Raw genomic sequence first — 26,338 nt, 5'->3', positions numbered from 1 at the left:
GCCTCTGGGAGACAGTCTGGTTCCGAGGAAGCCCTGGGGTTGTGCCTCTGCGGTGGCATCAGGGCCCTCGTGTTAGAGACGCCGGGGAACCCGCGCCCCGCCGTGGGGGAAGCAGTGCGGGGGCCACAGCTGGAAGCAGGCGCTCCCCAGACCCCGGCCACGCAGGCACCCTGATCTCGGACTTCCAGCCTGCACAACGGTGGGAAGATAAATCTCTGTGGGGTCAAAGCCCCGGCTTAGAGCACCGTGTTTCTGCAGCTCGAGCTGACGGGCAGAGCCGGTTTCCGGTTTCCTCGGCCCTGTGAGCAATGGTCCAGCGCAGGTACAGCCACTTCTTTCTGTTTTCAATCCATCAGGAGAATTCTTCCTGGCAACTAATGATACTTAAATATAAGACTTTAAGCGTTTTGGTTATGAAAGCAACCCTTGCAGCAATCCGTACCATTGAGAAAAATACGTTTAAAAAGAAAAGTAAAAATAACCCCATAGCCTCACTACCTTGATTTATTTAAACACCCGAGGACGGGTTTCTCTTTAGCCTTCTTCTTTATGTGTACAGAGATGTTTGTTTTCTTTTATAAGTTTGAGATCATCACATCATTTTTTTAAAAACAAAAATCAAATTTTTTAAATGTTCATAACATGAGAAAGTCTGCCTGTCATTACACAGTATTTTGGCATATGGACCCGACAGACTGTGTTGGTTCTTTTCCTTAGAGGTGGGCCCGCTCACGTTTCTACGGTTCTGAGTTACACGGTGACATGCGTGTGTGCATGAACCCACGCGCCATTTCCGGTTGCTTTCACAGGCTGTATTTCCCAAGAGGTGATCCCCAAATTTAACCAGAGAAACTGATATGACAACATTTTAGGCATCTGCAGTATTTTCCATCCTCCGAGAAGAGAAGAGACACCAGAGCAATGCAGCGGGCTGGCAGGACTCAGTTTCCACCTGGGCCTCAGAGCCGAGCAGAGGGCAGCTAACCCCCATCTTCTTGCTCTGCTCAGACAGCAGCTGGCTTCTAAATCAAAGGAAAGTGAGACTGGATTTTCAGAACTTGATCCAGGTGAACATCTCATCCTTCCTACGTGAGAATGAGCACCACTCCAAAACAAACAGACACAAACAAACAAAAACAGGACATAACTATGAAACACTCATCTCAGGGCTCTGACAATTTCATAGACGAAGAACTGGGGCTACAGTGAAAGCTAAGAGGAAAGGGGGCCACAGTGGGGACGGAAGAGGTGCGAGCAATACTTTCTGGGGGTAATTCTTTACAAGAATAAGTAATTCTTTACAAGAATAAGCAGGACTGGTGCAATCATTGGACGGTCTCACTGTGAATGACACAAGCCCACAGGGCCCGTCTAGGTGTCCCCGGCCCAGGACCTGGTCCTTCGGGGCAGCTGCTACTAGGGGCAGGTCCCCAGCCGGCCCGGCCATCCCACCTCTTTGCCCCCTGCTGCTGGTGGGGAGAGGTCCAGAGCCGGGTCCACGAGTTAATTTTGGTTGCTATTTGTGCGCTCGCTGTTTTTGAAGTTTCTTTTAAGATTATTTCCCACATGCATAATGAGATGGAACCAGCCCTTGGCTTTTGGATTTGGGAAAAGAGAGAGTTTGGATAATGAAGGTCAGTGGTAAAGGTGATTTTTTTTTTCTTCTGGAAGAACACCCCGGTGAGGTGGTCCCACCAGCTGCCGTCCCCAGAGACACCAAGTCAGTGCCAGGCCCACAGAGAGTGAGCATCACAGGTAAAAATCTATGCCGCAAGAGGCTTGATAAATGCCTGTTTTCCTCTTTACTGTACAATTGCAAGTTCATCCACACATGAAAAATGCAGCGTCTCTTTGAAAATGTTCAAAGACATTCTTTCCACATTCTCAAGCTGTTTGCGAAAGGTCTCTATCGCCGTGCGCCGTGGGAGCGGCATTTACCGGGGGCTTTATGTTAAATATTACAAATAGAGAGGAGAAATATTGAAAAGCAGATAGTTACACTAGTACGTGAAGCTGGACTCTCCGAGAACCCTGAGTTCCGGTGAGAGTCCGAGGTCCACGGCTGAGAGAAACGCGGCGTGGTGCAGAGGTGGGAATGGAATTATAAAGAACGGGCTTTTTTGATCTTTAAGACCATCTATGTTAGCGTTTCTTTACTGCAACAGAATCGTTTCCATGTACAAATGCATATCATGCTTGTTCTTACCTTTGATTTTATTTAAAGATTCCGTGGGTTTTATTTCACGTCAGATGAGTCTAACGAGTTTGTGCTCGCAAAGTATGCAATTAGAGGAGATTCTAATCTTTCTAATTAATTGAGTTACCACCGGGGTAAGAGTAGTGTTGTAAAAATATGTGTGCGTGGGTGGTGTTCCCTTTGGCAGAGTACCGATGCACACAAGACAAAACCATGATCAAAAAGAAAGAAACATTTAATTTGGAATTAAGACAGCGCATCGCATTGTCTAACAGAAAGAAAATGAAAAGCCCATAGAGCTCGCCACCTCCGCAGATATGTTTACGTTTATTAGGTATGATTTCGCCGACGGCGGTTTCAGACGCAAACTCCTCCTGGTCTGGGCCTCTCGGTCTCTTCACCCCTCTGACCCCGCAGGGCGAGCCGGGCAGCGCAGAGCTCCGGGCAGCGCGAGTACAGGCTGGGCCGGGCAGGGCCAAGCGCTGCTTCTCCGCTTGAGCGCCAAGTGCACCCACCCCGCCTGCAGACGGTCTTCTCTGCACAGGCACATGGGCAGGGGCTGTCCGTGGCAAGAGAACGCCCCGGGAGAGCGTGTCTGTGTTTTTATTCCTTGTACCGTAGTTGTTTATTGTTGTTGCATCTGTGCACATTAAAAACACACTGCCGAAGCATTTTTTTTCCTCCTTGTCTCGTTGCTAGACAAGACGTTCGTCAGGCTTGGGACGCTTCTGGCTTGCAAAATCACACGCAGTGGGGGCTGGCGGCAAACCTGGCTTGCGCACTGTGAGTGTGGGTGGGCGTGTCACACAAAGAGCCGCATCTAATCGCAGGCACGGCTTGGCCAGGTGGGCACTGTTGCCACGTCTCTAGGGGATAGAGGAGGATGCTGAGGCTTCGGGAGGCTAGCTGACTTTTCAGGGTCCCGAGAGCCAGGGCAGGGTGAGAGCGGGACTTACGCGGGCCCTAGAGAGGTGCCCCTTGTCCCCTGCCCCCTGCCACCCGGCGTGGCGCAGCCTGCACTGGGGACATCCGGGGCCAGGCCGTTCTCTGTGGGAGGGCATCTCTGTTCCGTGGCATCCTGGCCTGTGCCCGCTAAGTGGCAGCGGTGCCCAACAGTTGTGACAAGGAAGACTGTCGCCCACTGTGCTGACACGCCCTGGGGCGAAGTCGCCTGGGTTGCAGCCGTGGGTGCCTTCGCTGCCCGCAGACCTGCCAGCTGTGACCTCCGACTCAGGCTCCCCCCAGTCCTGAGTCGTGGCCCCGACCCTGTGCTGCAGAGCCCAGACAGCACCTGCCCGTGGCACTGCGCCGTCCCCCTGCCTCTCACCGTCCTCAGGCTGGAGAAGGGGCCACCCGAGAGCCACCGGCCGGTCCCAGAACAGCAGATGGGGCCGGAGTCTCCCGACCTGCTCAGAGCAGGATCCCCAGGGGTGGTGGGGGGCAGGGCGTGCTCCTGTGGTTCGGAAATTCCCAGGTGTTGCTCTCGGTGGGAAAGTACAGCCAGGAAAATGTGGGCAACAATCCGAACAGAAATGCAAGAGCTACAGGCATTGAAATGGGACAGGTCACGTCCTGACTCAGTACCGGGGGGAGACAGGCGCAGGCACCGAGGCGCCCACCGAGGGTGGCCGTGGCAGTGGCAGGAGACAGGGCACAGAGCGTGGCCTCCAGGACAGCAGCAGCCGCTCTGCCCCAGGGCCTCCTGCCTGACGCCTCTTCACTGCTCCTCAGCAAAGGCCGGGAACCCCGGTCTTGCCGGGAGACCAGCAAAGCTCTTTCCCGGGAAGGGGCTGGGCCGCACCGGGCCTCTGGGATTCTGGCCGCCCCTCCCCGTCCCAGGGAAGTGTTTTGCACACCTCAGCTGCCACGGGTGTCTGAGCTGGGCAGTGGCCTGAGCGCCACGTGGAAAAGACGCTCATGTGTGGCCAGAGCACCACAACGTTGAGTGACCTGAGCCAGAGGCGTGAAGGGAATGATAGGGCGGGACCCCAGAGACGGGGAACACCCCAGAGACAGGGCAGGACCCCAGAGACGGGCAGGACCCCAGAGACAGGGCGGGACCCCAGAGACGGGCAGGACCCCAGAGACAGGGCGGGACCCCAGAGACGGGCAGGACCCCAGAGACGGGCAGGACCCCAGAGACAGGGCGGGACCCCAGAGACGAGGGGGACCCTAGAGACGGACAGGACCCCAGAGATGGGCAGGACCCCAGAGATGGGGAGGACCCCAGAGACAGGGCAGGACGCCAGAGACAGGGCAGGACCCCAGAGATGGGCGGGACCCCAGAGACGGGCAGGACCCCAGAGACGGGGAGGACCCCAGAGACAGGGCAGGACCCGAGAGATGGGCAGGACCCCAGAGATAGGGCAGGACCCCAGAGACGGGCAGGACCCCAGAGATAGGGCAGGACCCCGGAGACGGGCAGGATCCCAGAGACAGTGCAGGACCCCGGAGACGGGGGACCCCAGAGACAGGGCAGGACCCCAGAGACGGGCAGGACCCCAGAGATGGGTGGGACCCCAGAGATGGGCAGGACCCCAGAGATAGGGCAGGACCCCGGAGACGGGCAGGACAGCAGAGACGGGGGGACCCCAGAGATGGGCAGGGGGCAGAGAGGGACCCAGGCAGGAGCAAGCGTGTCCCCCGAGCCCAGGTGTCAGGCTGCAGGGGGTGGCGTCTGCCCTCTCCAGACAGCCATCATCAGCGCTCTGGGCTGTGACTATTTGTTGTGTCTTTTATTTCCTCGCTCCACGTTGACAGTCCCGGCTACCTGGCTCTCGTGTCTCATTCTCCAGCGTTTCCCTCCCAGCTCCACGTGCAGCGATGGCCGGGAAACCCCCAGGCCTGGAAGTCACCTCGTCGGGGTTAATTCCCGCATGGTTCTCAATGGGGTCGTTCAGAAGGAGGAGCCCGTTGTCTCAGTCAAGGACACGGGGCAGGCGGGGCTCTGTGACCTGCGGGAGGTCACACGGGCCGGGTGGGCAGGGCCGGGATCCAGGCACCTGCACACTCGAGGGCTCACCGAACCCACCTGAATCAATTACTTTTTAAAACTTGCATTTCCATTTAGCGATTCATGCTGGGTCTAATTCGCTTGCTGCTTAATGTCACTTAGCATCGTCCAGGGACTAAAACAGCCCCACAGAGAACAGATTTTAAAAGTATATTTTAAAGATAAAGACGGGCTTTAATATTCTACAGGATTTCAAATCCCCAGACAAAGAATGTCAGCTCACATTTGAAAGAAGCCCGGTAATATCAGTCTCTGAGATGAGAAAGGCGGCATGGGCTCTCAAGACAGCGGAGGACTCACCTTTTTCAAATTACAGTTTTCAAGCCTGATACAGCCAGATAATCATCAGCGGCTCAAATAAAATCATTATTTTGTCAGAGAGGAAAAGCATGTTCAAGGGGAAAATTAATGACAGCAGAGAAAGAACAAAGTTGAGTCCTAACAAGGAGACTTAGTCCCTAAGATTAAAGGAGCACTTGCACTTAATTTTGCTCCGGGTGCTAGCGAGGGTCGTTTTAAAGGTTTCGGGGAATCTTGCCTTGACAACGGCGGGATTGGGAAACCCTTTCGGGAGGGAGGGGTGAGAGCCGTGACCCCCTCCCCCTGCGTGACTTCAAATGTTCAGGTAAATCTACTTATTTTCGCCGGCTGTTAGTCCTCGCTTTTCATCTTAACTATCACAACATTGTTCTAACCCAGGGGGCAAAGTCAGAAGTAAAAATTACAGTGACCCCAGAACAGCCTGCCCTCCCGGGGGGTGGGGTGGGGGGGGGGAAGCTCATTCCCGGTGATTCAGAAGGAAATTTAAAGGGGGCCTTTAAACGTTTTTTAACCCGAATTCAAAGTGCAAACTCTTTGAAGTGGCGTGGCCAAACTTTGGCAACCAGCTCTTCACTAAAACATCCTCCGGTTTTAATTCGGTGACCCCAGATCGGGCCGGGGGGCCGGGGGGTGTCTTTCCCCAGGAGCCCTCCCCCGTGGCGTCCCCCCGAGGGACCCACACCCAGGAAGGGTCTCTCTCTTCTCAGGGGTTGGGCGGAGCACGCGGCTGCCCGAGCCCCCGCAGACTTGCCGGTTTGCCGGGACTCCCGCCGGGACCCAGCTACAGGCCACAGTCTGTCTCCAGAGGTCACATGTATTGTCCCGGCCACACTGTCACCGTCTCCATCATCTCTCTCCTCCTGCAGGTGAGCGGCCGGGCTGCCTGCCACGGCGTTGAAAGCTGGGGGGAGGGCGAGTGAGCAGGTGCGTGGCTCGGGTGGGTCAGGGAGAGTGACCCGGGCAGGGCGCAGGGGCGTCTGGGTGCATGGTCCCTTCCATCCATCAGCAGTTTCCCGACTCGCGCAGTCCTTGGCTCCTCATGGGGGACCACGCTGGGCCATCGCGCGGTCACTGCTGGAACGCCGCCACGCCCACTCATTTTATTTTCCACTCAGGGCGGGGCTGCTGGAAGAGGCGCAGCGCCGGATGGCCTCTCTCAGCACCTTGCGGAGGAGCCGCCTCTTCCCAGCCCTCCCGCCGCCGCGCTCTGCAGAGAGCGTCATCCCGTGGGAGACTGTCCTAAGGGAATGACTTGGTTCCTGCTTCTGTGCCCAGATTTGGGGCAAGGAAGCCTATCTGATATTTGAGTCTCTGAGTGCAGGCCACGTGAACAGAATAAAATAATTATCATTGTTATAAAGACCTACGAGGTGAGCATCGTCACTTTGAGACGTGTGAATTGTTTTGTTTTGGTTTCCCGCTACGCTCAGTTATTAGGCATCTGTGAGCAGCACCTACTGTCTCCCACGGCCAGAATGGTGGTTCTGCATCGCCCAGTTTTGCAGACTTTTGACTCTTGACAACACGGGAATATGTCTTCAAAACGGTTTCTGGAGAGTGCTGGGGCTACAGGACTGAGCTAGAGCGTGGGGATTTCCGCTCCATCAGTGCGGAGGCCTGCAGGGGCCGCGCACCGAGCCGCAGTCGGGGCATCAGCGCAAACAAAGGGGAGCACGCAGGCATCACCCCACACCCTGCATCCTTTCCGTGCTCGGGGGTGAGCACCGGCAATGGCCCTGCTGGGGAAGGAAGATGTGCAGAGTCACAGTGCAGAAACTCACTGGATTTCTATCAATATTGGACAGGTCGACTTGCACTCGTGTCCTGGGATGTTACTCAGGGTCCAGGTTGAGCTTCCAGCTGGGGAATCAGTGGACCCACGGCTGGGCAGAGACCTGCACCGTGGGCCATGCAGGCAGGAGGCAGAGGCGGAGAAGGAGGGGTACAGGGGAGGCAGCAGGTGCCGGTCCTCCGCCGGCATGTCCCCACGGTCAAGGAGCTGGACAGGTGCATCTCTGCACGTGCAGATCCTCAGGGTCCAGTAGGGGTAGTCGGGGCAGAGGCTGAGGCCCCGGGGTGGGGAATGGAGTGGCCCCGAGCACTTGTACTCATTGCACAATAGAAGGTGCCTTTTCCATACGAGATAGTAAATTTAGACATATTTCATATCTACTAAGCTTCTTCTCAAAGGAAAAAAAAGGAAACTTTAATTTTAAACCATATTTGAAATCTAGTCCCATTTGCATGTTCTTTGTTCAAATGTGAACAAAGTAGCCAGAGTTGGATATCAGCCTAAAGACAGAACGCATGCTCACAATGGAGAAATCTACTTCTCGTGAAAGATTTTGGCATTTATAGAGCAGAGAGGGAGGGAGAGAGAAGAAGCACGCATCTTACAAACAAGTCATGAGCTCGAAGGGGGCACAGAGATCAATGGAATGCAAAATGGGGCTGGAAGTCTGGAGTGCACCCCAAGGCTGCCTGCTGGGATCTGGGGTGCTTCACCTGGGACCAACACTCCCCGTGTCTCAGCCCCCGTGAAAACAGCTTTTCTGACCCGCTGCATTTGAAAATGGGAGCTCAGAGAAGGCGCTGGTGGTTACTCAGCCTTCCTGCTCTCAGAACACCCAATGCGCGGGATGCAGGGGGAACGGATACGTGTTGCAATCCAGAAACACGGATGCTAACCCAAGGGGAGGAGTGCCCGGGAGAGCCAGGCCTGCTCCAGGGAGCGTTCCCTACAGAGTTCCCACGCAGGGGAGGGGGAGCTGCCACGGAAGTAGCTGAAAACCGTCCACAGCGTGAGCCGCGACCACGGGTGTGAGTGTGCAAACGTGCCCAACCAGGACCCCTCTCCGCCCCCAGAGAACTACTGGGCAGACTCACCCGATGTGTACCCCGTCCTCTCAGGGCTCCCCGGGGCCTGAGGACAGCACAGCGACACGGAATCCTCGAAGGCTCCCCGGGATCTTTAAAACTCACGGCGCTTGGTCTATGCAGCAACTTGCTCCTCGCAAGCTTGTGAAGGTTGCAGGTTCAGAACAGGGTTAATCTCATCACCGCATGCACCCGTTCTTTTTAGGGGATTATTGCCTTGCCCAGCAAGCTGAGTCAGTGTGTTCCTCCCAGCCTGGTGCCTGACATTTTGCTCGGAACTGACGCATGGCCGCGTCCTAGGGTCCGTGTGTGCAGAACGCTACTTTGCTCTCGAGAAGGGGCCGCCATGGTCGCCGGTTCCGCCCGGATGATGGATGTGCTTAAGGCTCTTAGCGGGCTGTGGCGGGCGTGTTTACTTTCCGGGTAGGCGCAAACATGGCGCATTGTCAGGGCTATGAATGGAGCTCTTGTGAGGGTGGTATGGGAATTACAGTATTTAAGGAGACATGTCTTATGCAAAGATAACTTTTAAGCGTATTTAAAGTGCATTTCTCGACAGATTGTTGCTGTAAGTGGATCTGGGCAAACCGCCCAGATCTGGGCATCACGAGGGGCTGCTTTGCGACGCGGCCCTTCTGTAGGAGAGCAGGAGGCCACGGGGACAGCGGAGGAGGAAGAGGTGTCTGTCCTCTCTCCAGCCCCTGCACGGACGCAGGACCACGTCTGAAAATCGAGGCAGTGGGTTTAGAGCGACTGGTTTTACGACGTGCAAGTTGAGCCACGATCTTGAGAAGGCGAGGCTATACTCTCCTGTCGGTGGGACCCATCTGGGAACAGAACTCACCCCAGGGAAGGAGGGACCACCCTGTGCCCCCCCCCCCAGGGGAAGGACGGTGCAGGCTGAGCAGAGGCGCGGCGTGTGGGAGCCACGGGGGCGTACGCAGCCTGACTCGCACGCGGGACCGTTCTACTCCGGACGGACGTGGATGGAAAACACTGCGTGCGTTTCCCCAGCAGCGTGGGGCGGTTAAGAAACTGAAAACAGAACAGGAACTTTGAGGGAAGCTTTTAAAAACCCCTGAATTGTCTAACTGGATAGAAGAGAAGGTGCTGTCTTCTTTCTTCTCATACTTCCAGAAAAGGGTCCCGAGAGGGATCGGCTGCCACAGGCCGCAGGTTCAAGGGAGGTTAGCTGCGCCTCCAGGTCACGAGCATCGTCCGCCTGCGTGTCTCCGTCCAGGCAGTTAAATGGTCCCGGTGCTCCTCTGTGCCCCCGACTTACCTCCTGACTTTACCAGGCAGGGTGTAACCCATCATACGCGCACTGAACATGGACAAGGAGTCGCCAGGTGTCACCACGCAGGTGGCGCAGAGGAAGAGACCTAAGGGTGGGGGTGGGACGTGGAGGGTGGTGGGGGCAGATCTGGGACAAGTTACCGTTTATGGCACCAACCCTGAGGACTTTGCCCACAGTAAGGGCAGGCTGCTGCCCCGACATGCAGGGCTCACCCAGACACCGCCCGGCACCTGCCCTGCGGCCAAGCAGTCCCCACTCGCAGGCTCACCTCTTCCTGACCTGGGCGCCCCCACGGGCCACTCTGCCACCTGTTTGAATTACAGACTTTGAAATATTTATTCCATATGGTTATGAAAACCCGATACTGGTATACAACATCTGATCTTGTTCTTTAAAAAAAAAAAAAAAAAAAAATCAAAGGATTGGAGAGGCATGGAATTGCATCCCAGACGGCTTCCTTTAGGAAACGGGTGGCCGGAGGTCACAGCCACCCGCCCTCCGCCCTGTCGAGATCCCAGAGCCCCCGGCTCCTATGACACGGATCGGGTTAGTGAGCAGGGGCTGCGGCTTGTGTCTTAAATGAACGTACTGACAGCCACATGGCACGGCAAAAAGGTCCCTTATTCAGAGCAAAGAGCCAAAAATAGGCACCACTCAAGACAAATGGGGGTGAGTGAAAAGAAGAAAATGAGCAAATTAACAATGTGGCATAAAACCCGGTTCGCTCCATGAATGGAAAGGGTAATGAAACACCATCAGTGCAACTAAAGGGTGCTCAAGCATGTGCAGGGACGGCACCCGCCATCCCAGACACGCGACCTGGGGTGGTCCTCACTGCTGCCGCACTCGGCCCCGGAGCTGACGGGACCCGTGGCAGCCTCCACCCCATTACCGTGGACCCCGAGGATGGGCCCCTGCTCTCCACAGGCACGAGGTCTTTCCAACCACTGTGCCACGTAGAAACCACGACCAGACAAAACAGGAAGTTTAGCGTCCTCTAAGGGAGCTACATCCTTACTGGCCAGGGCAGGGGACCTTTTCCTGGAAGGTCCCCTGCCCTGGAAGCCACATTAATTTAGCCGTAATTAATAAGGCTGCATTCAAGAAACTTCAATTAGATACACTTAAAAATGTACATTATCTTGTAAAAATATGCCTATTATGTCCTTAATAATTTCAAGAAGTGAAAACTGTTAATTTTATTTTTTTTATTAATTTTATTTTATTTTATCATATTATGGGGGTACAAATATTGTTAGGGTTACATATATTGCCCCTGCCATTCCTCCCCCCACCCCCTGCCTTACCAAAACATCAAGCGTGTCCTACCCCCAGGTGGTGCGCATTGCACCTATTTTGTAAGTATAAATTCTTCCCCTCCTCCCCCCTCCCATCTGCCCACCACCCGATAAAAGTTTGTTTGTCTTTTCTCTTTTTTTTTTGTTTGACCTTTGGGTTACATTGTATATCTTTGCCACCTTTTAATGACTTCATCGTGTCTGATTTTTTGCTGGAAAATATTTGAACTCTTGGTTGCAGCTTGGAGGTCCGCAGTTTCAGTTGATCCTCTTAGACGGGTGTCAGTCATTTGCGACCTTAAGGACGTCTTGATTTGGGTTATGTAGGAGAATGTAGATTCACAGCCATAAGTGGTTAAAAAGAAAGAAATCATTTTTCAGGCATGTTGCTGAAGTGTAGGTATTCTACTGCATTTCTCCATATTTCAGTTGCATGTTGCTTGGCATCAAACAATGACTTTAAAAGGTCATCTACTGAGATCCCAATCAATTCCATCTGTAGTTCTTTTTTTTTTTTTTTTTGAGACAGAGTCTGACTCTGTTGCCTAGGCTAGAGTGCCGTGGCGTCAGCCTAGTTTACAGCAACCTCAAACTCCTGGGCTCAAGCAATCCTTCTGCCTCAGCCTCTCAAGTAGCTGGGACTACAGGCATGTGCCACCATGCCTGCCTAATTTTTGTATATATGTTTAGTTGGCCAATTAATTTCTTTCTATTTTTAGTAGAGACAGGATCTCTCTCTTGCTCAGGCTGGTCTTGAACTCCTGAACTCAAAGGATCCACCTGTCTTGGCTTCCCAGAGTGCTAGGATTACAGGCGTGAGCCTCCGCGCCCGGTGCCATCTGTAGTTCTTTAGGTGCCTTGGTGATATTAATTAGGTGAGGCTGAAATGCTAATTTGGGTGTGATGCCATGATTCTAAAAGTCAGTGAACCTTTCATTGCGTTCTCCAATTAACAGGTTGTAACAGCTGTGTGTTCCTCTAATGATTCGTACATGTCATCCTGCTCATCAGTGACCTTGGCTAACTGGGGAAAATGTTCACCTGAAACTTCCTTTTGAAGAATAAGTGTTTTGAAAAAAGATAGCTTCTTTTGAAATGCTTGGATTTTTGCCACATGTCATATATAGACTTAGTTGTACCTTGCAAAGAAATATTCAAGTCATTTTGATTTGACATGATATCACATAGAAAGGCTGCATTCCTATAGAAATCTTCTTTCAATCATTCATATTGCTGATTATGTTCTTCATAAAATTTAACTGTCTGTTCTTGCAGAGATAAAATTTTGACTAGCACCTGTCCCTGCCATAGACAACATACTTTAGTAGGGCAAATCCACACTGAATACCTCATCCTTCAACTTTAGTATGTTACAAAACTGACAATGCCATGTTGCATTTGTATGAATATAGTTAACAGTACTTATAATTTGTTGCAAAGAGTCATTTAAAATAGTAGATTTAGCACAGAGATTTTGCTGATGCAAGATACAATGAAAAGAAATGAGAACATCTGGATCTGTTAATACTTTATTATCTGTGCAATAAATCCTTCATGTTTTCCTGTCATGGAAGGTGCCCTATCTACAAATACACTAGCATTTTTACCAAATTCAGTCCAACTTCACAACATTTATTTTGAAAGTTGTTGAAAATATCTATTCTCCATGTTCTGTTCAGAGGAGTGCCCAAAGTGAGTAACTCTTTGTAGAAAAGAAAATATCTTAAGAGCCAAATGAAGTATAAAATCTGTGCTGAGTCAGTAGTATCAGATGGTTCATCCAAAGTGATTGAAGAATATATATTTTCCTTTTGAAGTATTGCATGAAGTTGTTCTGTTGAGTTGAAGGCTAATTCATGCTGCCAATACGTTATGGCTCTCCTTGAGAGAGGCAGTTGTTTGTACTTTGAAACGTGATTGGGGTCAAATATCTTACCACTTCAACAATGCATTTTTTCATAGTCTCTACATCACTGAATGGCTTCCCTTTTTCCTGAGTATATAAGCTATTTTATAAGTTGCTTCCACAGCATTATTTACAGGTCTTATTGCTGCTTGAAAAAATTGTCTTTGCTTATGTTTTTCATCTTTTAATTTCTGCAATACACCCTTTCATGCCTCTCCTTCTATTTCAGAATAGTTGTGGTCCTTATGAGTGTTATAATGCTGGCAAGCATGGAATTTCTTTAATGTTGATACTGCAGTATCACAAAGCAAGCAAATCATCTTATCTTTAGCAGAAACTAGATAATATTGCAATTCTCAATCATCATTAAAAAATCTCTTTTCTTCCTTCAGCATTCTCTTGTTCTTCTTTGACATGATGGGCTGTTAAGCAGAAAGAATCAAAAAATATTGTCCAGCTGTGCAACTACTCAAAAATTCCACTTCAAATAGAATCATAGGGCACCATGTCAAAAGCTGATAACAGACTGGCGTCCTCGACCCCCATAAACTCTCACCAACCAGCCTGGTGCTGTAGTGGCCCCTGTCAGGCAGGGAAGTTAGAACTAAATCACAAGCCTAGCGGCCATCAATTTGGCCTTTATGGCTTACTAATGTTCTCATTGTGCTGGTCTGTCTGGGAGTATTATTTCGTTCAAGCTTATTTTATTCTTTGGTATTTTAAATATGTTCATTTAAAAAATAAAATAAAAATACAAAAGATGGACAAAAAATGTATTAATAAAAATAAAAGGATTTGTTCTGTAAAATTTTGATTCAGCCAAAAGGCTGCACTTAATGACCTAGGAGGCCACATGTGGCTTTGAGGCTGCAAGTTCCCTCCCCTGAGCCAGCCCATCAAACAGCTAAAATGTGGCAGCTGAGAGGTAGAAATGCCACCTTTCTCTATAATCGGGTGGCTGCCGTAGCGTAGCCCACTTTTTGCCGAGGAGGGACAAGTCAGCGGAGCCCCGGGCATGTGGGTTTCACGGGGCACTCTCCCCTTGGCAGGGCTGAGGGGAGCAGGGCCAGGGCTGGGCAGGGGTCCCAGGGCCACCCTGGGGACATGGGCGCAGGTTTCTCCAAGGTCTGGGGTAACCAGGGATCCCGGAGGTGGGGGCTCCAGAGTGCATGACAAAGGGACACCCTGGAATTCAAGGCAGGGCCAGAAAGAACAAGGTGAGTCTGCCCAGGGCTGCCGCAGCCAGAGGAATCTCCTCAACTGCAATCTGCTCTGGGGACCCACAGGCCCGGGGGTGGGGCGGGTGAGATGGGAACAAAACTTAGGGACACCCCTGGGGAAGAGGTGTGGGGAGGCCCAGGGTCCCCGCAGCGCCCAGAGGGAGTGAGGCAGGCAGGGCCCCACCACATCCGTTCAGGAGCTGGGTGCGAATCCCTTCCCGTGTCTTCTCCCTTCCTCTCTGTGACCAGAGGAGCCAGGCGAGGTGATGCCGGGTGGATGGTGTCCCAGCGCGAGAGCAGCCCGAGGACAGGGCACTCCCTGGTCCTCGATCCAGCTCGCTGTCTGGGGACTGAGGCGCAGCCCCTGCTCCCGGGCCCAGCGGGGAGCCCAGGCTCTATGGTGCCCCCTGGCCCCACGTCCTGCATGGTATGAGGCTCAAATGCAGGCAGCGGGCGTGTGCGTTTGCTCGTTTGGCCAGGGAGGGCCTGCGGGCACCCCTGGTCCTCCCCAGCCTCGGGGCTCGGACGTCCGAGTTGATCATGGCGGCCCGAGTTCCACGTGTGGGTGAAGGGCCCTGACCCCACCACAGTCTTTCAAATTTGGCAGCTAATTTCCTTCAAACGTTCCTGTGTGCTGGGGGCCTTCCTCTGAACGGCACTGTCTCACTGCCACGCCGAGTGTCCCCTGCAGACCTGTGTGCTGGCCGTCACCTGCATTGTACCCGTGCAGTAAACAGAGCTCGGAGGTCTCTTTGGCACAAGGGTGTTTCTGTCAGATCTCCACCCAGCAGTGGGACCGCTGGATCGTACGACAGTTCCACTTTCAGTGTCTTGGGGACCTGTTTCCCACAATGGCTGGGCTGAAGTACATTCCCGCCAACAGGGCGCAGGAATGTCCCCATGCCCTCGGCAGCACTTGCCTCCTTTGTGCAATGACCACATTTCCAAATAAGGTTGAATTCTGACATCCCCGGGGGGTATGATTTCAACTTGAGTTTTGGGGTGCAGCAATTCAACCTGCAGACACTCAGGCACAACTTTTAAAGGAGTGCCCAGACACTCAGCCACCCAGATAAGACATCCTTCAATGCAATATTTTGCAATGTCAAAATTAACACACACACAAAAAAAATCCATGGTGGATAACATATAAGAAATTTACCTAAACGCAGGGTCTGAATTGCCGATTTTCCCTCCTGCCTCAGGCTGGGCCACGGCTCAGCTCAGCACCTCTACTGAAACGTTTGGTGCTTTGTCCGTGATAAACTATTGTTTGCACTAATTTTATTTGGTTAAATACGGCGCTCAGTGTTACTCATCCCGAGACTGAGTTTGTGGGCATCCCTTACACGTGCCCGGGGGGAGCTCCGTGCCCACCCAGTCCTGCCTCCTCCAGGACTCAGTCTGTGGGGACAGGAAGGTGGGCCTGACTGCAGAGGAAGCTGCATCGGAAGGTTGTTTGGTTCGCAGGTTGTGGACTCTTCCAGGGACCCCCAAGAGCTATGTCTGGGGGTGCTGATCTCAGGGGGTGCCCAAGGGCGGGGTCTACCCAGCAAGCAGAGTCAGACTCTTTTTCTATGCAGGGTGGGGGGCCCAGAGGGAGATGTCAGGGAGAGAAAGACTGTCCCCTGGACACAGGCTGGACCCAGATTGCTGTGCCCACAATACAGGACGAGGGCGACCCTCCACCATCCAGCCCCCCACCCCAAACCGTCCTTCCCGCAGGCACTGGGCCAAGAGGGAGGGAGACCGTCCCTTCTTCTCCTCGGCTCTGTCACCTGCCCAGGCCGGGCCCGGGGAGGTGCCGAGTGACGCTGTGATAGAGTCACTTCTCACACAGCCCCTCCTTGACCCCTGCTCCCGAGGGGCCTGAGTCACCCCCCAACCCCCGTCCTCAAGAGCTTCCCGCGAGTGCCCGGAGACACTTCCGCCGAGTCCCCGCCCTCATGACGGCGCCCTGCCTGGCGTGGTCTTCTTCTGCACGAGCTTCCTCCCTCCGGGAATCCCAGGTTGACTCAGGGATCAGAGAGGAGTGAAGACAAATGTTGTGCATTCGTACACCCCGCCAGAACGGGCCTCGTCACACCTGGCCAACTTCGAGTGTCCCCGTGTGACCCCCACACACTCACTCAGAGAGTTGCCACCGTGGCCACCAGAGGCATGTGCTGGCCACCTTAGCAGATAATTCTCCTCTCAGCTGGCCACATTTTGCTAAGTAAGTTGCTGCATCCCCAGGCTGCCATTGGGCTCGGCTGTGAGGGGCTGCAGCCCGGCCGCCCCGATGGCCACCGTTCTCCTTGCGTTTCGAGATTGGGCTTCCCCTGAGCTTCCTGAGTGGGAGACGGTGCACACTCAGCACTTCACAGTCTGTTCTCCCTGCTTTAAACAATCTTTGTTTAACTGACACTGATCATCTACAATGCATGGCACAGAAGACTGCCACATCTATGAGGGACACAGCAAACCAGCTCATGAGATCCCCAAGCCCTGCCCTCGATGGGAAGACACTGTTGGATGGATAGTTATTCCGGAGTCTCAAAGAGAGGGCGGGCTGGGTCACCCAGTTGTTTGAGCCTCAGGCTTTGCCTATTAAAAATATTGCAATTTCAGCCTGCGTGTTACGAGTGTCTGAGAGCTCATTGCGTTGTGCACTTGAGTCCTCGATTTCGACTGTTCTGGGCAAAGCTAGCAGAGTAGCTGTGGGCCTTCACACCAGCCCCCCTCCCCTTAGCCTTGCCCCTAGGGCTGGAGTGTCATCCAACCCTCCTCTGCTGGCGCCAAAGACCCCCAGGGCTGCAGGGAATGGCTGCTCCTGACAGCTGGGTGGAGGGGCGTGGAGAGAGATGAAGGGCACACTCGTCCCTTGGAACGAAGGCGGCACCCTCAACCCGAACCCATCAGACCCCCCACCCATTCGATGCAGCACCTGTGGTTGCCCTGAGAGTGCTAGCCCTCCTGCCTCAGCACGTGTGCGCGCACGTACACGCGTACGCATGCACACGCATGCACACACTTGCGGACTGGGCTCTGCACCCCCCTCCCTCCCTCCTGCAGGGCTGGTGTGGGGCTGCCCCGCCTGCCTTCTGCCCTGCAAGAGGTTGCGTATAGCCCTACTCGGTTAGAGATGTGTTTTCTCCAAGGAAGCAGAGCTGCACATGGAATCTGACAAACACATGACTCTGTGTGTGTAGAAGTATCTGCAGTTCCTAAATGAAAAGATTTCTGCTAGTTTAAAATGCAAAACATAATTCCCAGATTTCCTCTTTGGTACGTATTTTTTCAAGCACATTTTTTCTGCGAGGCTGTGTGCGTGCCCTTGTTTGTTTCTAGACGTTTGGCGGATGTGTTTCGAAGGAGCAACAAGAACGGCGACAGCTGAAGAACTTCTGCTTTTCTAACTGCAGCCTCTGAGGTGCTAGAGCAACACGACACATCTGGCTGCCCCGAGCGGTGATTCTGCAGCTAATTTCATGCTCTTGGTGTTGGACACAGCTCGCTCTGCGTCAGCTGTGCTGGAGCTGCACTGCAAAGCTTGGGAAGCTTTGCCAACGTTACTCAAGATAGACAGCTAGGTTTTTCGTTTGTTTGTTTGTTTGGGGGTGTTTTATTTTTTTCTTTTATCATTTCCAGGTGCATTTGGGGGATAAGAGAGTTCTAATGAGTCTAAATTGGCTGTATGTCTCAAACTCTAAATGTTATACTCACACATTTCAAAGACCTACTGCTTTGGAGACATAAAGGCAGTTGACGTGTCCCTAGATCAGGCGTGCTCTCAGTAAGTGCCTACACGCCGTTTCCTTCCAAATACTCCTATCTCAGACATTACTTTCTGTTCCCAAACCCTGGGAATGGGTGGCCCTGCTGCCGGCCAGAAAAACCTGCAGCGCGAGGTTGCACACATGCTAAAATGCACCGAGGACTCAAGATCCAATTTAAGAACCTGAGATGGAATGAATGTCACTCGACACCTGCAGGCCCGAGGCTCCCCCAGAGCGCTGGGGCGCAGGGCGCAGGGCGCAGGGTGGCAGTCATGTTTTCCTGCTCCGGAGACAGGCTAGGCTGACAGTCCTTATTTGGGCCAGCGCACTGAATCCTAACCGGAAAGTGTGAAAACTTGAAATTTAACAAGGAATTATTAATAGCCTCTCAAGGAAATGATTGCTAGCACAGGTCCATCAAGCCAAAAATGTGTGTGTTTGTATGATTTTTTTTGTTTAATCGCAAGGAATTTAGCACAAGAAGGTTGGGGTCCTTTATTTCCATACTGGGTCTGGGAGTAGGTAGGTTTCACCACTGGACAGGTTGGACCTTCCCCTGGGGTTCTCGGGAGACGAGCACTGGTGTAAACGGGGCGCTCATAGACAGTTGAAAGGGGAAAGTTCAAGAACCATAGTCTGTCCAGTCACAACCCCAACAGAATTCCCTACGCCAGCCCAGTCCGTCCTGATCAGCTTCTTCCCAAGGGACTATCCTACAGAGCCTGACCACGGACAGCTGTCACCTCCTCCTCAAAGCACTTTCAAAAGCCCCTGGTCATTTGAAGTCCTATTTATTCTGCTTCCGTCACCCCCCCATACCCCGTCCTCTACTACCCGGGTGCATTTTGCACGCCTTGCAGTGCCAAGTCCCGACTGCAGGGCGTTGTTGTCCTTGGGCATCACGGCTCCAACCACCCCCTGGGTCGGGGGCTCTGCTTCTGTTCTCAGTGCCTACACTCTGCACCCCTGCACCCCGGCAGCGCTCTCTGCACCTGGCCTTTGCTGTAGCTCACGGGAATTTTACTTCTTCTGACACACCCTTTTTATAAAATCACATGATACAAACACAACAATATCACTATTAAGATTGAATTTATTCCGTAGAACAATGTTTTGATCAGTGCCTTGAACAAACCCTTTGTTTCTCTTTGCTGAGCTGGGAGAACGATGCCCGGCTCCTACGATTCCGATCGATTTGCAAGGGAGGAAGAGAAGGTCTCCGAGCTCTGTGGGGAGAGACCAGGGTGGGCTCTGAGAGCCCGGGACTGTTTCTCCGGACCAGGAACCCGCAACGGCTCAGCAGGCCGAGCTTGCCCTGCTCCCCTGAAAGAAGCTGGCAGTGCCGGGAACGGCTGTGGCCACCAAGCTCCCCGGCTCTGTCCCGAGAGCCGCTGGCAGAGTGCCCCTTTGCTCTGGAAACCACCCTGACCCCTGAAACAGGCAGGCTTAACCCTCAGCCTGTGGAAGGACACGCCGCTCTGGGGACTTTTTCCCATAAAAGGAGGAGGTCGGGAGAGAGGCGTAAGGACTCGGTGCCCTGCAGCCTCTCACGTCAGAGTGTTGCCTGCAGCCTGGAACCCGCCTGGCCAGGCGGAGAAGCAGGGCCCCCATCCTACCTGTCCCCTGCTGCCTGGCCCCATAATCCGGGGAAGTGGGAAGGCCCAGCATGCTCTCCTGGCTGGGCTCCGTCTCTGATGAGGGACTCGGGCAGCCGAAGTTAGGAACGTACAGCACAGTGGCCGTAGCTTTTCCAGCGATGAAAGACGTTCGAAATGCGGTGCATGTTCTCGAGAATCCCGTACCACGATCACACGTCTCAGCATGGATAGAGCGAGGTACCTGATGGACGTCATTTTAAGAGGAAATTTTAAAACTGATTTTCCTTTTCAGGAGTTTGGCAAAAGACAAGATATTTGAGGAATGGTCTTGGAAAAATAACGCTGAGTGAGCTTGCAAGAGACCGCATCGCCTGCGTGGAATGCAGACACTACTACGTATAACGTATTTACACGTGCGTGTGCGAGTCCCATCCACCCAGCGAGGGAGGCGGTGGCTGGCATGACCCAGTCTCTACTGGGGACACCCATACTGTCATGCTGGCATCACAGGGCACAGCGTCCCTGTCCCCATCACTGGAGAGGGGAGGTGACCAGACAGACCCACCCTGCCCCGGGCACTGCAGCCCCAGGACCGACAATCAACCGACAACCCTGGGTGTCCATCTGGACGATGCGTGTTTGACTTCCAGCCTGGATTTCCTATTGGGGCTGGGGAATTGGTTTGTTTTTCATGGACTCTCTTGCCAATCCAATCGTGAGGTGAAAAATGGCCTCTTATTTGGCCTCTTATGAGGCAGAGATGGTGTATTTGTGGAAAGACATATAGTTTTTCATCCTAAGAACTCATCCAAGGACCTTCAACAGAGCAAGGCCCCTGTCCATTCTAAAGAGCATCTGTGGGGCATCCTTCCCCCTTCCTCTCTGTCCTAGACTCCAGTGTTTCCTTCCTCTTGCAAATGATGCCAAACCACCTATAAAATAAGGGCGGCTTGATAGAACCCTTGTAGTTACAAAGAGCTACGTGGGTGGGGCCGGGTCCCAAGAAAATCACACGCTGGGTTGACGAAATGCTCTCGTTAGTGGGCGGATTGAGCCGCGAGCAGCCCCCAACGTAAATCCCTAAAGAGAGCATCCAAGGGTGGTTTGAGTGTATTTTGTTTCTTGGGAAATTGAATTAATCAAGTGATAATACATGTATTAGGAACGAGTACAAGTTATTAAAAATACTCAACGAGGATTTATCGAGCGCGGCTGTGCGCCAAGCACGTCTGGGTCTGGGGTGCAGCTGTGCACGCGCCAGGCGAGTCCCAGACCTCATAATCCTCGTCGCCGAGCGCAATTTATTTTCCATTTAGAATGATGCATCTCCTCAACTTCTTCATTACCAGTTCTCTGTTGTGTTCCTATGGCTATTACACTTTGCATTATAAAAGACAATAACGCTTAGCCACACTCATTTGGTGCCACTGCTGCTTGGTGGCTGAGAACGCCCAGCTGGGTCTTGGAAACGAGCAGAGAAACTCGTGCCGAGTTCCGGCCACCTGACGTTCTAAGGGCTACACCACGTCCAGAACACCTGAGGTGAGTCAAACTTGTGAAACTGTGAAGGGGTAAGATTCCCATTGTTTTATCAAAACATTAAATATAGAATCTCTTTAAACAGCAATGCCATGGACTGGACTAACACATTATGAAAATTGTATAAATTTGTGTGAATCGACTCCTCCCAATTCCACAGCAAAGACAGCCCAGGTCTACACCACCATCCGAAGTGAGTGAAAGTGCCCCGGTCTACACCATCGCCCGATGGGGATGCAGGTGTCCAGGCTGGTGCCACCCACGGAGGAGGAGACAGAACGAGCTCGCCCTGCGAGCCTGTCAGGGCGTGCGGCGTGGGTTTGCCGCGAGGGCTCAGCTCGGTGGCCACTGTCGCAGGGAGGTCCCCTGGCCGGTCTGGGCGGTGGCGGGAGGATCTGCTGTCTCCTGTGCACAAGACCAAGAGGTTTCCCAGCCTCAAACGGGAACACTCCGGGCGGACTGAGCAAGCGGCTCGCTTGCTCTGCCCCACCACGCCCTGCAGGCCAGGCAAGTCCGCACAAAGCCGCCCCGCTGCAAGGGGAGAGAAATCAGAGTCCGTTTCTCCATGGGAGAAGCAGCAAGAACGGTGCAACCAGCTCCGCTCTGCCCCACAGAGCACAAAGAAAGTCCTGAACATGAACACGGGGAAATACATGGAGGGGAGGACTGACTCACTACTGCCAGGAATGTCTCCCCAAGACACTCTATAAATGAACACAATCGCCATTCAAATCTCTAAACTGTCTTTTGGTGAAGACTAAAGTCCAAAAACAGCTGACAGATGCACGGACACATCACATATAAACAGGAGGGCACTGCCAGAGCAGAGACGGATGAGTTACTACGTTGAGTCTAAAATTCATGACCCACGTGGAACAGGAGAGCGAGATTAGATTCTGTCACACACGAAACCACGCCACGGAATGTCAGTGTGCAAAGCAGCATCCTAAAACATTTTTAGAGAATGTGTATGTAGGTGGTTCCCTTTATGATTTAGGAGCAAGGAGTGATTTCTTTTAAAAGAGACAAAAGCACTAAAGGAGTAAAGGAAAAGTTGGGAACATTTCATTGCATTAAAATTAAGGACTTTGGGCAAAAAGAACAAAAGCCTAAACAAAGAGACATGTCATAAATTATATCATAATTATATATATAAAAGACTGGGTTCACGAATGAAAAAAATGTTTTTCAAGATATAGAATCCCATAAAACCATCTGAAGGCAAACACGAGCAAATGGAAAAGGAATCATGGAAGGAAAATGTGCACTATGAAGAGGAGAACGCCGTAAGATCTGGGTACACAAAAACTAAGAGATCAGACCACGCTCATCAGCTTGGCAAAAAGGTTTAAAATCTGACTCTAGAAAGATTTGGTGAGAAGGTGGAGAACCCGGGCATCTCACACTCTTCTCGTGGAAGGACAGTGTAGGTTGGTAAAATAACTTCCTAGGCAAATACGGGAAAGGTGAGGATATGGCTATACAGGAGCCCACTTCTAGACGTGTGTCCTAAGAATGTTTATTTCAATATTGTTTGAGATGGAGAAAAAAACTAGAAACAATGTAAGTAACTCACAAAAAGAAAGTGGATCAATAAATTACGCAAGGTTCATGCAATGGAGTACTATTGCATAGGAGTTTCAGTGACAGGCTTCATCTAAAGCAGAAATCTGTAAACTACAGCCCACAAACCAACTCCGGCTGGTTGACTGTTTTTGTCAATAAAGTTTGACTGGAGCACAGCCAAGCCCACTGGTTTGCGTATTGTCAATGGCTACTTTCACATTACAAAGATACAGTTGAGTAGTTGCCCACAAAACCTGAAACATCCATTATCACCCCTTCACAGAAAAAGTCTGCGGCAACATTTCAGAACTTAGCATGGAACAGCTCCAAAGCAAGTAGCAGAAAGAAATCTACAGTGTGGTGCCATATTTAAATTAAATGCAACAATATGTAAAATAATATGCTATAGTGCTTACAGATAAGTCGATATGTAGCAACAAATCTTTAAGAAAGAACACTCCCCCCCCCAAAAGATGTCCCTGGGAAGGACAAAAGACAGCAAGGTGGCAGTGGGGATCCCAGGGTGCTGCCACCAGTCAGTCATTTTCCATTTCTTTTAAAATGATCTGGATAATACGACCCAACCCCAGGGTGTAAGGTGGAAGTGTGGTGGGTATAATGCGTTCACCACATCATTCCCCAGACAGTTCACGAGAAAATGCACGAGCAGAGGACTGCCAGAGAGGCGTGGGCAGGCGGTGCACAGTGGCCTGGCATCTGGCACCCCCAGTAAAAAGTGCTCACAAGAGGGACCAGCAAGGCCTCAGGTGCCCTAAGTTCCCACCAAACTTCATCTCGTTTGTTTCCCTACAGTAACAAGGAAACAAGTTTGTCAAAGATGAGAAATATGCATAAAGAGGTAGCAAAATAAAATCAGGCTATAAGCTGGATTAAATAAAACAATTTCTACATTACATGGTCTGTTTCATTTAAAAAGTGTTGATGAGTGCTTTCGGAGTGCCAAAGAAAAACGTAGAAGTGGCGGCCGAAGTTTGAGTTCCCCAAGCCCAACCACCCACAGCCAGGTAATCCGGACTTAAGTCATCCTGATTTCCCCCCGAAACTCTAATCATAAACAAAACATGAAACATAAATGTTACATCCTTGCCTGCATGATCCAGTGAAAATTGAACCCATCTGCTATAGACAGATTAGCTTAACCAGTTATGCCGGCCTTAGAAAAGAATGTTAGTGCATAATGGCCAATCACAGAAAGGTCAAAATGCCTCCTCCGTATGCCCTGTGGCTGTCGAAAGAGGTGCTTCTTACCACGTTTGGTTTGAAGTCTCTGGGTTTGCAGACTGTTCTTTTGTGCACACCATAAAACACACTTTATAAATTCGATCTGATCACATGAATATTTTTTGACAGAGATAAATATTGGCTGGAAAATGACCTACATTCAAAGCAGGCTCATTTTGGTTCAACATTATTTATCCTTTTATCCACAGAATGATGCATATTTCACTGCTGGGATTTTGCCATGGGAGTACGTAATGGGCAGCATGAGGAGCTTAGGCGAGAGAAGGGCAGTGTAGCAGGATGGGACAGAAATTAGGGTGCCGTCCGTAAGGAGTACGGTTGGACTGGCATCTGCCAGGAGGCTGCAAAGCTGTCTCCACAAGGCCGGGCTGACCCCCTGGCCAGCTCCAAAGTGAGATGACTCTTTAGACTTTCCTCAAGTTGGGGTTAGGATGCTGGTTGTCCCTAGACGGGGGTGACTTGGGGCAGAGCGGTTCTTTGCACTCGAGCTGATCCCTGCAGAAGGCTGACTGCTGGAGACCGTCTGCTGCCTCATTCCCAGCCTCTAGGGACTTTGGTTCCCATCCCCAGGGGTGGGTCTGGACGGCACCTCCCATCCAAGACACTGATTTCGTTTTCAGGCAAAGTAGAACCCAGAGCAGACCCTGGGGATTCTTTTCCAACTTGGGGCAAAGCGGTTCTTTGCATGCGAGCTGATCCCTGCAGAAGGCTGACTGCTGGAGACCATCTGCTGCCTCATTCCCAGCCTCTGGGGACTTTGGTTCCCATACTCAGGGGTGGGTCTGGACGGCACCTCCAGTGCCAGCGTCACTGGTCTTATATAAACAGCAAACCTCTGGGCTAACAAACTCCTAGAGCACTTTGCAGTCTAAAAACACAAGACTAACGACTTTCAGTAGAGCTGAAGTTACGGGAAACCAAGGCTCCAATCTCGTTCGGTGTATCTTCCAGACTATTTTATTAGGGGTTCAATTTAGTTTTATTGAGCTTTATTGGGTAAGCTGCTGTTTGGGAGTAATTTCGATTATTAGAGAAGTTGGATGGAGTTCATATCTTTCTTCCTCGAGGGGCCACACGATTCAATTGGATTCCGCCTCCTCCAGCTCAAGCGCTGTGTGCTCTGCGTCTCACGGGCCAGGCAAGCCTGCACCCGCCGGCCGCACTCCCGGTGTCCCTCCTGTCCCCGGACGAGAACTGGGGAGCAGAGGTAGTCTCCTGAAGGTGCCGTCCCCTCTCTGGGCACACAGCTCACATCAGGCACCGCAGAGAGGCTTTGAAAGGAGGCCGACTGCGGCTTCAAACCCACGCCTCTCCCGCAATAGTGCTGGACTGTCTTAGCCCCTCTGAAGTTTTCGTTTTCTTGCTGGAAAAACATGGGGTCGATGCTCCTTTCTTCACGGAGCAGCTGTTAAAATCACATAAGACGACGCATATTCAGTGCCTGGAAGGAAGTACTGAATTAGCACAAGTTTCTTTTCATCCTTTTCCTTTAAAATTCTACTGGATCCCCCCCCCCATTTGAGACAGTTAAGCAATGCCCTCACGTTATGTCCTAAATAATTCTTTCCCCAAATAATTGCATACGTTTTTAAAATTTAAATATAACGAACTTACACACCCTGGGGTCGCCCCCTGGCTCTGCGCCCTGCTCTCCCGCCCTGCTTGTCCACACCCGCGCCAGGCCGCATCCGATCCATTGGTTCCATGTCGGTTCGGTCTAGTCCGATGACATACGGGAACTTCGTTTTGGGGTTGGAGCTTTCAACAGAGCCTGGGGCTGGAACTCCGGTGTCCTGTGCGCCTCTGGTCCCTCCTGCCGGTGCTCAGTCTGCGCGCGCTCTGCTGTGGCCACTTCCTGTGTTCTCCCCTGGGGCCGAGGGCGACCCTGGAGACGTCCACGACAAGCTCCGGCTTGTCCCCGCACCGTGCTGCCCTCGCCCCGCGCTGCGCCACGGCGCGCCCGAGCTCCCCCGGGACGCAGGCGCTTCGCAGGTGTCTGCTCCGCCGGGCGCGTTCTCCACCAAAGCGCGCTCCCCGCAGCAGCGCGCGCCTTCAACGTCGTCGCAGAGAAGAGCAAGTTCGCTTTGGTCCTCCTGATCGAGGTCCTCCCTCAGAGGGTCTCCTCCGTCGTCCAGATCCTCCCACACCTGCCCTGCCCGCGCTGCGCGCTCCCGCCCAGGGGAGGACCTGCCTCCCATCGCGGAGTTCCCCACGGACGCCCCCGGAAGCCGCTCCCACACTGGACCCCGCAGCACACAGTGTCTACACCTCCGGACACCGGCACCCCCCCTGCCGTCTGACCCCTATCTTTCCTTTCACAGATGGCCTCCCCGTGCTCCGCTCTGGTCGGCCTCCACCCGCCAGCCTCCCCTCCGCCTCTGTGCCTCGCCTTCCCCTCCTGAACTCGCTCCATTTCTGCCCCATGGCCGTCCGTCCGATCTCCCTGCGCTTGATCTGCGCTGCCAGTGCGACAGCCTCTCCGTTC

The sequence above is a fragment of the Microcebus murinus genome, chromosome 11, assembly GCF_040939455.1.
Source record: "Microcebus murinus isolate Inina chromosome 11, M.murinus_Inina_mat1.0, whole genome shotgun sequence".
NCBI classification, from domain to species: domain Eukaryota; kingdom Metazoa; phylum Chordata; class Mammalia; order Primates; family Cheirogaleidae; genus Microcebus; species Microcebus murinus.
Note: the sequence above shows the minus strand (reverse complement) of the source record.